Here is a 13,843-nt window from a genome sequence, read left to right on the forward strand (position 1 = left end):
GGCACTGAACAGGGACAGTCTCAGTATAGTTCTCTCAGGGAGCGAAAAGCCCGAAAATAGTTTTTTTTTTTTTTCACCTCTGGCGCACTCCACCTCTCTGGGTTCCTGTGTGTCCCAGCGCCACAAAGTCGCCAAGCTAGGTGCCTCCAGGGGCCAGTGTTGCTGTCTCCAGCTGCCCTGGGTCCTCTGGGCTTCCCGCTGTTGCACCCCCTTCCCGGGATGACTCACCACGTTTTAACTGGGTCTTTGTGTTTCCTGCGTTCCTTCTCTGGATTTCTTCCGAACCATGTGTTTCTTCTTGGATGCTCGATGTCCAGGGAGCTTCTTGCCATTGCATTTCATCTGGCCTGCCAGTGCAGGCCTGCCCACATCTGATGATTCCAGTGTTAGTCCCTCCCAGGAACACTCACATAGATTTGCCCAGAATTAATATTTCACCAGTCACCCAGGCATATCTAGACAAGCTGACAACTTGAAATAAGCCATCGCTGCTGAGACTAATTAACTGAAAAATAATTAAAGGTATGACATGAATTCTGTAATATTTTCCCTTTGATGAAGTAGAAAAAGCCATTTCTCCTATTCAGTTTATACCTAGCTATACTCCACACAGGACTGGAGGAAGTAAGAAGAAATATGTGTTGGCAGAGAAAGGCAAGGGGCTTTCTAGTCAGAATTAATCAACCTAAAACTGTGAAACAGAGATTCAGGATGCCTTGCTGAGACATTTGGTTCATAGGTACAGATGGTGACCGAGGGCTGTGACTCACATAATCAAGGGTTCAAATGTGCTATGAGACAACCACGCAGAAGTCTTGACATCTCTGAGCAGCAGGATGACATAACAATCAAAACACAACCTTGTGCAAGCACTCTTAAAAATGAGGACTCTAGCTGAGTCACTGACTTAGAAAAGAGACAAAATATTACACCCCAAAGGCAAACAAAAAAATCTAAATTTCATAAGTTTTTAAAGTTGCAGGTACTGGGCATGGTGTGATGGCTCAGTAGCAATATCACCACCTTGGAAGGGCCAGGATCTCAGACAGGTACTGGTTCACGTCCCTGCTGTTCCATTTACCATGCAGCTCCCTGCTGGAGACTTGGCAAAGCAGTCGAGCACAGCCCAAAGCCTTGGGACCCTACATCCTTGTGGGAGACTTGGAAGAAGTTCCTGGCTCCTGGCTTCAATTCAGCTCAGTTCCAGCGGTTGCAGTCATTTGGGGAGTAAATCAGCATATGGAAGATCTTTTTCTCTGTCTCAAATTCCATAAATCTAATCTGCTTTCCAATAAAACTGAATAGATCTTAAAAAGTTTTAAGTGCCAATTTGAATACAAAGACCTCTGTCCTTGGAAATACACAATAGTTTAAGGTACCAACTCCTGGGTGAGTCCAGGTAAGACTGCTCAGAGTACAGGTGTCTGAATCTCCTGGCCACATGGCTGTGGCTTGCAGAACTTGTGCTGGGCCAGGCTTCCTACTGGGCATCCTAGCTCCCTGTCTACTGGTGCCAAGCAGTGGGCAAATCCTGGGCTTGTCCAGGCCCGAAGTCTGAAAATTTCCTCCGTCCAGGGCAATCATGCTACCGGCAGATCTCAGGGACAGCTCTGGGCATGCTCAGGATCATGGCTCTGCCCACTGCCACCATGTTGGTGGGCGGAGTTCAGGTAAGCCTTCTCAGAGGTATGGGTATCTGAATCTCTCAGCCATGTGGCTGTGGCTGGGCGAACCTATGCTAGGCCAAGCCTCCTGCCAAGTGGTGGGCGAATCTTGGGCTTGCAAGCCCAGAGTGACAATGGAGCTGGGCTTCACCCACTGGCTTACTGGCAGCGAGCTCTGGGGTCTTAAGAATCTGGAATTACTGCCTAAGGACATCCTTGGATAAGGCCACTGCATGTGTAAGTGAGGAATGAATCCCAGGGCACTTCCAACGACAGGGTCACTGTACTTGCAGGCAAGCAAGGGGACTGAGACCTGGTGGTTTGGAGGGGAGAAACCTGAAGAACTGTATGGGTCAGGCACATGCACCAGTCCACATGGCTTGTTAGCATGGAAAACTGCTGACCACCACATGCCAGTCCACCCAAAAGCTAGGGTTGGGGGCCTATCTAGCAGAGCTAGATCCTAGTACCTGACTGAATGTTGGAACAGGGGACAGGTCACATAAGGCGGGGCAATGACACTAACCAACACGTGAAAAAACAAGGTCCAGGAGTAGATTTTGTGGGGGATTTGTGGGCCAATCCCTGTGGAAACACAAATCCCACTGGTTAGCTCAGAGTTGGGGTGGTGATGAGCTGAACTAGGTATGAACGAGGAACCCACCAACACTCGCGGGTGCTGGGGCTGAGGATCGTCTGGGCAGGTCCAAGCTGCATCATCTGCATGTGCATGCTTTTTTTTTAAAAAAAAATTTACTTATTTTTATTGAAAGGCAGATAGACAGAGAGGAGAGAGAGAAAGGAAGATCTTTTGTCCAATGGTTCACTCCCCAAGTGACCGCAACGGCTGGAGCTGAGCCAATCCGAAGCCAGGAGCCAGGAGCTCTTCTGGGTCTCCCATGTGGGTGCAGGGTCCCAAGGCTTTGGGCCATCCTCGACTGCCTTCCCGGGCCACAAGCAGGCAGCTGGATGGGAAGCAAGGCCACCTGGATTGGAACTGGCAACCATATGGGATCCTGGGCGTGCAAGGCAAGGACTTTAACCACTACGTTATCATGCCGGGCCCTGCATGTGCATCCTAAAACACGGTGTGGGGCAGGCCAGGCCACAACATTCATCAGCTCATACTACTCCAAGATGGAGGTGAAGGCTATGCCAGGCAAGGGTCTAGTACCCATTGACATATGTGAGATCTGGGTCTGGGAGTGGGTCGAGTGGAGGTACTTGGGAAACTCCTAGTGGAGAGTCATGCAGGCTGGGCAAGGTAACTCGAACTGTTGGCTAATGTGTGGATTTTTGGAAGGGGGTGGCCTGGGCACGGCTGAGCAAACCTTAGCTCACCAGCAAGTGCAGTAACCAGGCTAGAACACAGGTCATGCATGAGCCAGGGATGGGAGCAGACTGAGCAGGGCCATGTTCCAGCATCTGCCAGTCAGAGATCGGACTATGGGCAGGCTGGGTCAGGCCGGGTTACGGGATCCAAAGGCAACGGCCAAGACAGGGGAGGGGTTACGCTAAGCAGGGTCAGAGCACCCACTGGCAAGAGCAAGATCTATGGCTGGGAACAGTCCTGGCTGGGGAGCTAAGGAACCCCCTGGCTGGGTTGGGGTTCCCACTGGTGGCTGCTAAGCCCAGGGTGGAGGCTGCTGTCTGGTCTGCTGGTCTGGATATGGCTACATGTTCTTTGGCACAAGCGTGGGCTGAATCTGGAGTGTGCCAGGCTGGGATAGACTCCAGCACCCACTGGTACTTGTGAGAACGAGGGTGGGTGTAGGATGGGCTAGGCTAGGTTTCTGCCCTTGCTGAGCCATGTGTGAGTTGTGTCTGGGTGTGGACCAGGCTTGGCTGGGCTATAGCACCCTACAGAAAGAACCAGAATGTGTGAGGGCCAGTCAGGAAAGGACACTGTTCCTGTTAGGACAGGAGGTGGACTAAGTAGGGCTGGCCCATGGACCCACCAGTGTGCGTGAGATCTGGCTTTGGGAGAGGTTCTGATAGGGGAGTTTGGGGAACACCTCTGTCAGGACACAGTCCCTGCAGGTGAGCACAACCACCACAATAGGCAGCAGCTCAGACCAGGCCAAGGAATGGTACTGAAGAACCTAGATGTTTTCTCCTTTTGTGATTCTGCCTTAATTGCTTGGCTGGGGACTGTGTGAACTCCAGGCCTGACAGTCTACGTGACACCCGGCAGGACACCTGGCAGGTCACGTAGGCAGACCACTCCTCAGGAAGGAGGTCCCTGGTGTTTGATAAGATTCACCGCCCTACAGCCCATCAATTTGTACCTTTTCAAAGTTGCTTGCTTCAAACCTACCAATAGAAGACTGCCAACTTGCTCTTTTTGAAAGTTAACAGTTAAAACTGACCAATCATGACTGTATAAGTATATGGAATTGCCCTGAAATGTACAAGAACCCTGTGCTGCAGTATGTGGTAAAGAACTTGCTTTTTTTTTTTTTTATTAACATGTTGGTTGCTCAATACTATGTCAATTAATTCCATGACATTGTAAATTGTTGCTGATGTTATGTCGGGGCTTTTAATTGATAGGGATGGTGCTCTGCCGGCTCTACCTTCAGACCAGAAACGGTCTCCCCAACAAGCCGTTGAATTTGTCTGGGCAATGAGATGCTGGACTCTATGCTTGGTATATGCTTGCAATGAAAGAATCTCAACTGATTTTGAACTGTGGTAATGCAGCAAGGTGGAGGAATCCACCATGGGGGGAGGGTTTGGTGAGGAGTGGGGGGAATCCCAGTGCATATGGGACTGTGTCACATAATGCAATGTAATTACTAAAAAAAAAAAAATGCAAAAAAAAAAAAATAACCCTGTTCAACCTCAGCCCTTCTCTTTTTCCCCGCCCTGCTGATCCTGCTGCTGCCTCAGCTACAGCTGCTCTCCCCCGCCCAGCCCTGCTGGTGTACATTTGGCCCAGGTTGGGGGCGAACCAGGCTGGGCCAGTTTGTATCACCTGCTGGCAAATCTGAGCACCAGAATGGAGTGTGGGTCGGGCTGGCTTGGATAACAACACAAGCCAGTTCACATAAGACCCCAGACTGGCAGGGCTGGGCTAGGCTGTAGCCCCCACCAGCATGAGTTAGAATTGGGGGTGGGCTGGGCCTGCCCAGGCTATAGCACACTGGCAAATGCCAAGGAGGGGTGGGTCATGCCAGACTAGGTTGCATCACCTAATCAGGACATGTGAGGTCCAGTGGGCGAGGGGGTGAAGCCATTAAGGGTGCTGTGGAGAGCTCCCCTGCTGCACCACCACTCCTATTGGAGAGCGTGAGAGTTGGGATGGGGACAGACCTGCCAGGCAGGGCTACAACCATGTTGGACTCATGTGGGATGGATTGGGACAAGCCAGGCTGGGTTGCCTGTTCCTACTGGTGCATGCATAAGTCAGAATAAGTGTGGGTTGGATGGGCTTTGCCAGCAGAGGCTGGCACAGGGGGCAAATTCTGTCAAGTTAAACTGTACAATCATCTGGAGAGTGCAAGATCATGGAGTGGGCCCATGAGGGAAATAGTGGGCACCTACCTCTTGGGTTACCACTCCCACTGGTGAGCATGAGAGTCAGGACAGAGAGTGACATCTGCTAGCATGTTTGTGGACTGGATAATGGGGCTGGTTGGGTTGAACTAGGATTCAATGCCCACTGACATGCATGAGAACTGAATGGGATGTGGGACAGATTAGACTAGTCTGCTATACCTACTGGCAAGTACAATAACCAGGGCAGGGGGTGAGCATGCTGGGGGTTACTGTAGGTTGCTCCAGCTAGGCGGCCAGTGCCAGTGGTGTACATGAGGGCCAAGTCTGTGGTGGGCAGGATCGGACTGGACTGCAACACCCATTTGTTTGTGTAAAAGACAGGATTGGAGAAAGAACTGATCCCACAATTGCAACCACTGGCATGTGCATAAGCTGACTGGGGCAACAGACTGTGCCGGACCCTGTTTTGGCAAGCACACATAACATGGAGAGAATTGCAGGTTCCGTGGTCTGACCATGGAGTGCATGTGTCAGAACGAGGCCTCCTCAGTGGCTTAGAGCAGTGGACAGCATATCCAGGTGCACATGGAGGATATGGCAGTACACTGGAGCCTGCAGAGGACACCTGGCACCACAACAAATCGATCAACCACCCCAGCCACGTGCTAGCAGTGAATAACTGGTTAAATGGAGACTCTAAAGTGGACTATGTCAACCAGTGGTTTCTGGAGAGATTTCATCATGCTAGGAGTAGCGAGATTGGCAGAAATTTAAAACTGTTGAGCTACTAAAACTTCATATGAGCAGGACCCTCTGAGCATGTCCCACATTGGGAACCCTGGAATGGTGTTGGGTGGCTGTCCTCTATCTCAGGGTGCAGAGGCATTTGGGAGGCTGGGTGTGGCTTCTCTTATCATCCCACTTCCCAGATACAGGAAGTAAAAAAAGAGGGCCTGGCATGGTAGCCTAACAGCCAAAATCCTCACCTTGAACGCCCCAGGATCCTACATGGGTGCTGGTTCTAATCCCAGCAGCTCCACTTGCCATCCAGCTCCCTGCTTGTGGCCTGGGAAAGTAGCCGAGGACGGCCCAAAGCCTTGGGACCCTGCATCTGTGTGGGAGACTAGGAAGAAATTCCTGGGCCTGATATGTTCAGTTCCAGCTGTTGTTGTCACTTGGGGCATGAATCAGCGAACAGAAGATCTTCCTTTTTTTTTTTTTAAGATTTATTTATTTTTACTGGGAAGACAGATATACAGAGAGGAGAGACAGAGAGGAAAATATCCCGTCTGATAATTCACTCCCCAAGTGACTGCAGCGGCCGGTGCTGCGCCAATCCAAATCCAGGAGCCAGAAACTTCCTCCAGGTCTCCCACACGGGTGCAGGGTCCCAAGGCTTTGTGCCATCCTCAACTGCTTTCCCAGGCCACAAGCAGGAAGCTGGATGGGGAATGGAGCTGCCGGGATTAGAACTGGCGCCCATATAGGAGCCCAGTGTGTTCAAGGTGAGGACTTTAGCTGCTAGGCCATGGCACCGGGCCCCAAGATCTTCCTCTGTTTCTCCTCCTCTCTGTATATCTGACATCCCCCCACCTCAAAAAAAACCAAATTTTTAAAAAGAGAGAGAATACAGAAATGGTGATTTCACCCACAGTCCTGTAGCCCTTGACCCTACTTACCCTAATCAACCATAAAAATCATCAAAAACAAAAATTAAATTTTTGTACACAAAAAAAGACATTAGTTATTGTTCTAGTCTAGAGATTTGTCAGTTTATAATTTTGGTATTTTCTTTCCCAAAGGGGCCAAAGACAAGGCCTGCAGAAACACAATCCTGGTTTTTGTCTTTGTGCATGGTTTCAATTTCTTTTTTTTTAAATGTCTTTTTTAAAAAAAAAAAGATTTATTTATTTTTATTGGAAAGTCAGATAAACAGAGCGGAGGAGACAGAGAGGAAGGTCTTCCGTCTGATGATTCACTCCCCAAGTGACTGCAGTGGCCAGTGCTGCACCAATCCAAATCCAGGAGCCAGGAACCTCCTCCAGATCTCCCACGCGGATGCAGGATCCCAAAGCACTGGGCCATCCTTGACTGCTTTCCCGGGCCACAAGCAGGGAGCTGGATGGGAAGTGGAGCTGCTGGGATTAGAACCGGCACCCATATGGGAATCCGGCGTGTTCAGGGCGAGGACTTCAGCCGCTAGGCCACCACAATGGGCCCTCAATTTCTAGTATTAGTTTGTAAGTTGCTTCTAGAAACTCTTTTGTTTGATTTGCATTCCATTCTCTCACCTTCATCACTTATAAACTCCATATTCAATCATTCCATGATTCCTTTTTCCTAGCAACAGCTAATTACAAGTATTCACATTTTCAGAGCTTCAGGCAAGATTCTAAATCTTACCTGAAGGAACACAGGAGGTTACAGAATTTTAAGTAAACTTTCTATAACCAAACCATTTTTATATTTGATCAATGCTATGTAATAAGCACAAAATCAATTATATATTTAGATGCCCAATGTATATGAAGACATTCTTAAAATAAGCAGTAGTCTATGGCCATTGAAATTTTCACACTTTCCTGTTTTATACCCAATAAAACTTGTTTAACCAAACACATTTAATCACCACTGTATTAGATTCTATCAGCTTCATTTAAATATCTTAATAACAAAGAAGGCAATATGTTTCTTTAACTTACCATTCAGATTTGGTTGATTATAAGAGAAGCTGGTTTTGAAAGAATCAACTTCCCCAAGCAAGAAGAGGGAAATGATGAAGGGCCAATTTTATGAAGAGATGTTTATTTCTACAAATCAAAGGAGGGAAAGAAACTAAGAACAAAGTGCCTAGAGTACGTAGTGACTGCTAACTAATATTTCTTCATTTTAGATATGTTGTCCATAACCATATTCTTCTTGGGCAGGGACTGGCTGACTGAATCTTCAGATAACCAAGAGAGTGGGCCTGGCACAGTAGCCTAGCAGCTAAAGTCCTTGCCTTACACTTGCCATATGGCAGCTGGTTCTAATCTCGTGAGCCCAGCTTCCCATCCAGCTCCCTGCTTGTGGCCTGAGAAAGCAGTGGAGGACGGCCCAAAGCCTTGGGACCCTGCACCCGTATGGAAGACCCAGAAGAGGCTCTTGGCTCCTGGCTCCTGGCTTTCGATTGGTTCAGCTCAGCTCCGTCCGTTGTGACCACTTGGGGAGTGAATTAAACAGATGGAAGATCTTCCTTTCCTTCTCTCCTCTCTTTATATCTGACTTTATAATAAAAATAAATCTTAAAAAAAAAGAAAAAAGGAAACCAGGAGTCTCAGTTCTCTCAATCTGCCCACTCTGTACCACCTTGAGTAATGCCCATGTTCAGAACATGCTCAATCACAGAGTGAACAGCTTAGTTAAACATACCACAGAGTTAGTTTAAATTCAAAAAGAAGAAAATTCAGGGGGCTGCAAAGCATCATCTTAGCACTGAAAACTCAGAAGGTAATAGTCTCATCAAACTTAGGAGTTTCCCTTTGGTGTGGCTGGGGTGAAGTACAGTGATCTACAATACATTCAGCTTGCTCTCTTGTGTTCTAGAACTGCTGTCTTATACAAATCAAGCATTCAAGACACCAGGCCAGAATCACAGGGACTCTGCTTTCATTCTTAAACAAAAATAAAGAGGATACCAGGGTTAAGCCATGGGGTTGGGGAGAAAGGAACCCTCTGCAGTGTGGCGGCTGTGGGGGGGGTGCCTGAGCCAGGATGGACCCAATGCTGGGGACTCAGGCCATGGGCACTGCCACCAGGTGGTGACCGAGTCCTAAGGTATTCCAGGCCCAAGAGATTTCTTCCCTCAGGGTAAGTGCACCATGGGGGAAGCTTGGAAACTGGATTTACGCCCTGACTCTGTCCTGCTGCTATCATCTTGCAGCAGAAGAGTCTGGGCAGTGTTTGGACATGGGGGAGGGGCGAAAGGAGTCCTCTGCAGTGTGGCAGCTGAGGGGCGTGCCAGAGCCAGGCCAGACCCAATACTGGGGCCCCAATACGCCTATTTGCCACCAGGCTCTGCCTTTTGGCTGCCCAGCGGCAAGCTCTGGGGTTTTTAGGGTATGTAATTGCTGCCTAGTGTCATCCATGGATAAGGCCAGTGTGAGTGTAGGTGAGGGATGAATTCTGGGTGACTCCCAGTGATGGGGTCACGGAACTTTCTGGCAAGCGTGGGGACTGAGACCTGGTGGTTTGGAGGGGAGAGTACATAAGATCTATTTGGAAAAAAAAGAAAAAAAAAAAGATCTATTTGGGTCAGACTGATTCACCAGCCCACATGGGATTTTTTTTTAAATTACATTTCATTTTATGACAGTTTCATAGGCTCTGGGATTCCCCCCCCAACCCTCCCCATACTCTTCCCCCATTGTGGATTCTTCCACCTTGTTGCAGTATTACAGTTCAAATCCAGTCATGATTCTTTCATTGTGGGCATGTACCATGCATAGAGTCCAGTATCTTATTGTCCAGATAAATTCAACAGTTTCTTGGGGAGACCATCTCTGGTCTGAAAGCAGAGCTGGCAGAATATCATCCCAAGCAATTAAATGATACAACATAAAATCAACAACAATTTACAACATTATGGAGTTAATTGACATGGAATTGAGTGACCAATATGTTAGAAAATGCAAGTTCTTAACCACATCCTGTGACTACTTCATTGATGTTTCTATTTTAGTTTATATACAACCGGTTGCTATACACCTTAAAATGGCTATAGGGTACTATTCAACTGTCTCGTGCCTATTTTCATTTTTATATTTAGCTGTTTATAGTATTGAAGCATAATTTTTACTGAACTTGGCGAATTTTAGGATAGTCCAATCCAGCTTATAACTCTAACTAGGCATATGTTAACAACTGAGGCACAAAACAGTTTTAGGACGGGTGTGCAGAAAAATCTTCAAAACCTTAGTGAGGAGTAACTAATTTTTGTGTCCTACCTAGTAAGGTATATGTGAGTCCAAGCTTTCCTTATTGCTCTCTGTCTATCTAATCTTGCGCGTACTGCTAGGTCCATGGGCCAGCCCTACTTAGTACACCTCCTGTCCTGCTAGGAACAGTGGCATTTCCTTGCCTTCAACTCATTCAGGTTCTTACTGTTGGATGTTTCAGCACAACCAAGACTCGTCCATACCCAGACACTGCTCACACATGACTCAGTAGGGCCAGAGACCTAGCCTGGTCCATCCTGCATCTACTCAGGTTCTCCAGAGCACCAGATGGTGCTGGAGTCTAGCGTAGTTAGGTGCGCCTAGTCCCAGCTGACACTTGTGCCAAAGAAAATTGCAGCCATATCCAGACCAGACAGACAGCAGCCCCCACTCCGGCCCCCGCACTCACCAGTGGGAACCCCAACCCAGCAAGGGTTAGCAGGGACCTATGCGTATGAACATCACCATCACCACGAACAATCTCAGAATATGCATAAGCAAGATGTTAGAACTGGAAGCTGCAACTTGAACTGAGGTATTCTTATGGGTTGCCAAGGTGGGATATGGGTATCTCAAGAGTATCCTGCCCACTGTGTCAAGTGCCTGCTACAAAAGAATATTTTAAAAATATATAGTCATTACTTAGCAGTACATTCAATAAGTAAACACAAAAAACAAATGTTGACAAAGACAGGATGTAATACCAAATGACCCATCTTAATTAAGTACACTAGTTTTTCTTTCAGAGAGGATTTAGGAATAATCCTGAGGAAGTATATTCTCTTAAATATTATCTTCCTATAATCTCAAAACATGTTGGGATTCTAATTCATATCATATAATTAGCAGTCTTCTGCATTCTGTCTTCCAGCTCTGCAAACCCAACCCACTAAGTAATTCAAGTATAGCCCGGGGTGCAGAAGGCCAGAGGACAGAAGAGTAAAAAATGCCTCAGGGAATCTACAATTCCTGTCCTCCCTTTATTCCACATCCTCTAACTGGACTTGACATTTCCTGACCCAGTTATCAAAAACCTACAGGGTAGAAGCTTTGGAACCATTAAAATGGGACTGGCCTATTCTACCCACTGCTTTTTTCAGATGTGCCCTCTATATCTGAATTTTATTTCACAAACATTATTTCAGTTCAGTTTACTCATGTAAATAATCTCCAATTTTCAACTAATTTTTTTACTACTATATGAAATCATTTCAATTATTTCCAATTTCGTTTTTAAAATATTTTCCTCCAGGAAGCACAGGCGTCTGGAAAAATGTACTCATGACTTAGAGATACGTGACACAGCAGGGTATATGCTATGCATGGCTCCATGGGGCTGACAGGTTGTGTTGCTCAATTTAGGTCTCAATCTGAGTGGGCCACAGGTTGCCTGTTTCACTTGCCTGATTCCATAGCACATTGTTGGTGCTTACTGAGTGATAGTTAAATGAGTAAGTGTATGTATGTCACTAGGGTGCCCAGATCAAACATCGTTTGTAAATGTTCTGTGAAGGTGTTTCTGGATGAAATTAACTTTTTCATTTCTTTTCTTTTCAAAATTTATTTATTTATTCGAAATGCAGAGTTAGAGAGACTGAGAGAGAGCCATATTTCATCCTTCCGTTCACTCCCCAAATGGCTACAATGGCCAGGCCTGGGACAGGTCAAAGCCAGGAGTCTGGAAATCCACTTGGGTTCCCTTGTGGGCGCAGAGGCCCAGACTTGGGCCATCTTTCGCTGCTCTCCCATGTGCATTAGCAGGGAGCTGGATTGGAAATGCACGAGACAGGATTCAAACTGGCTCATCTGTGATGAAGGCAGTGGGCTAACCTGATGTGCCACAACATCAGCCCCAAGAGTCAACGTTTGAGATAATGGATTACAGAGTAGATTGTCCTTCTCAACATAGCTGGAAACATCCAGTCTTCCAAAAATCTGAACAGGACAAAGACAGAGGAGGGAGGAATTCACTCCTTTTTCCTACTTCCTGGTGGGAGCTAGGAAATCAAATATTACCTTCACTTGTCCTTGGATTGAGGTTTACATTACTGGCTTCCCTGGCTCTCAGGGCTTTGTACTGTGCTTGAACCCCAATACTGATTTTTCTGGGTCTCTAGCTTGCAGACAACAGATCATGGGATTTCTCAGCTTCTAGAATTATGTGAGCCATTTCATCAGAATTTTAATCTCTTTCTCTCTCTTCCATCTCTTCCATCTCTCTGAAGAACCCTAAAACACACACATCTATCCACTTAATTTAAAAAATTTTTTAAAAAGATTTATTTATTTTTATTTGAAACGCAGACTTACAAATAGGAGAGACAGAGAGAAAGAAAGATCTTCTGTTCACTGGTTCACTCCCCAAGGGGCCTCAATGGTCGAAGCCATGAGCTTTTTCCTTGTCTCCCATGCGGGTACAGGGTCCTAAGGCTTTGGACCATCCTCAACTGCTTTCCCAGGCCACAAGCAGGGAGCTGGATGGGAAGTGGAGCAGCCGGGATTAGAGCTGGTGCCCATATGGGATCCCAGCATATGCAAGGCGAGGACTTTATCCATTAGGCTAATGCACCGGACCCTATCCACTTAGTATTATCAACTGTCTTATGCATTGGAACAGGTTTTTAACTCCAGATTATAAATGAAGATACTGAAGCGCAGAGAAGTTTACTAACTAATCCAAGGTCCTATAGATGATAAATAGTGGACTTAGAATTTGAACCAAAGTAATCTGGATCCTTATTATTTTAAAGATTTATTTATTTATTTATTTTTATAATCTATTTTATTGTGTTGTTGTTGACAATCTTTACATAGTTAATTACAGTTAAAGAAAGAAAAAGAAAGAAAAAAAAAAGGTTCAGGGGGATAGGGAAGTGGGCAATACTATTATGTCCATATTGTTTCCATCTTGTATCTGAGGTAAAGGAGGATATTGAGGGAGAAGCCCCACCTGGTTTCCCGCCCACCCCGAGTCCCGGATGTGGGGCATGCTCTGAGATATGTGCTTGAGTGGTGTTAATAGTTCTCCAGTTATGAATCGCTGCCAGTTTCGCTCCATGAGGTCGTCCACTGATTGATATGGTCCATCATAAAGTCTCCGTTTGCCCCATTTTTCGCTGCCAACATGTAGCTGAGATGAATGATTGATCTGCTCTGTCTTCTGTCTTTTCTTGATTAGAGTTCTGAGTCCAGCAGTTCGATTGGGGAGATCTCCAAAGAAACTTTGAGGTATTCCCAGACTAGTTTCTTGTATGTTCTAGCAAGCACAGGGCCCGGCACAGTCCATCACCCCGATCAGCTGGTGGTTGCAATTGCTGGGTTGGTTCTGTTTTCAGTCCAGAGTTGCACTGGAACCAAAGGGTGCTGCAGTCCAGTCTGGTTCTGCCCTGCACGTACTCGGCCCTCACACAAACCAGTGGGAGATGCAGCCTAGTTGGGGCGACCCACAATAACCCCCACCAGGCCCGCCCCCTACCCTGGTTTGCCAGTATGTGTAGCAGAAGACCAGTCTGTCCCCCATCCCATTTGGCTCTGGCACTTGTCAATGGGTATTAAAGCTTAGTTCTATCTAACCAACTCAACCATCCAGCCCTCATGGGTGTTGTTGAGTGCCTTTCTATCTAGCCATCCCAGCCCCAATCCTAGTTTTCATGCCCTCCCACGGGAATAGTGACCCAAGAAGGGGGAACCCACTTTTTCCCT

General features: G+C 47.0%; 1 long non-coding RNA gene across 1 annotated transcript; it reads right to left on the reverse strand.

Moving 5' to 3' along the window:
• Positions 1-10,521: 10,521 nt before the first annotated feature.
• Positions 10,522-12,900, reverse strand: LOC131479897 (uncharacterized). The gene is made up of 3 exons (XR_009245146.1): positions 12,452-12,900; positions 12,158-12,292; positions 10,522-10,744 (listed from the first exon to the last, which is right to left on the reverse strand). It is a non-coding gene; the product is annotated as an uncharacterized LOC131479897 (long non-coding RNA).
• Between the last annotated feature and the right edge of the window lie 943 nt (positions 12,901-13,843).

Source organism: Ochotona princeps, chromosome 1 (assembly GCF_030435755.1).
Source record: "Ochotona princeps isolate mOchPri1 chromosome 1, mOchPri1.hap1, whole genome shotgun sequence".
In the NCBI taxonomy this organism is placed as follows: Eukaryota; Metazoa; Chordata; class Mammalia; order Lagomorpha; family Ochotonidae; genus Ochotona; species Ochotona princeps.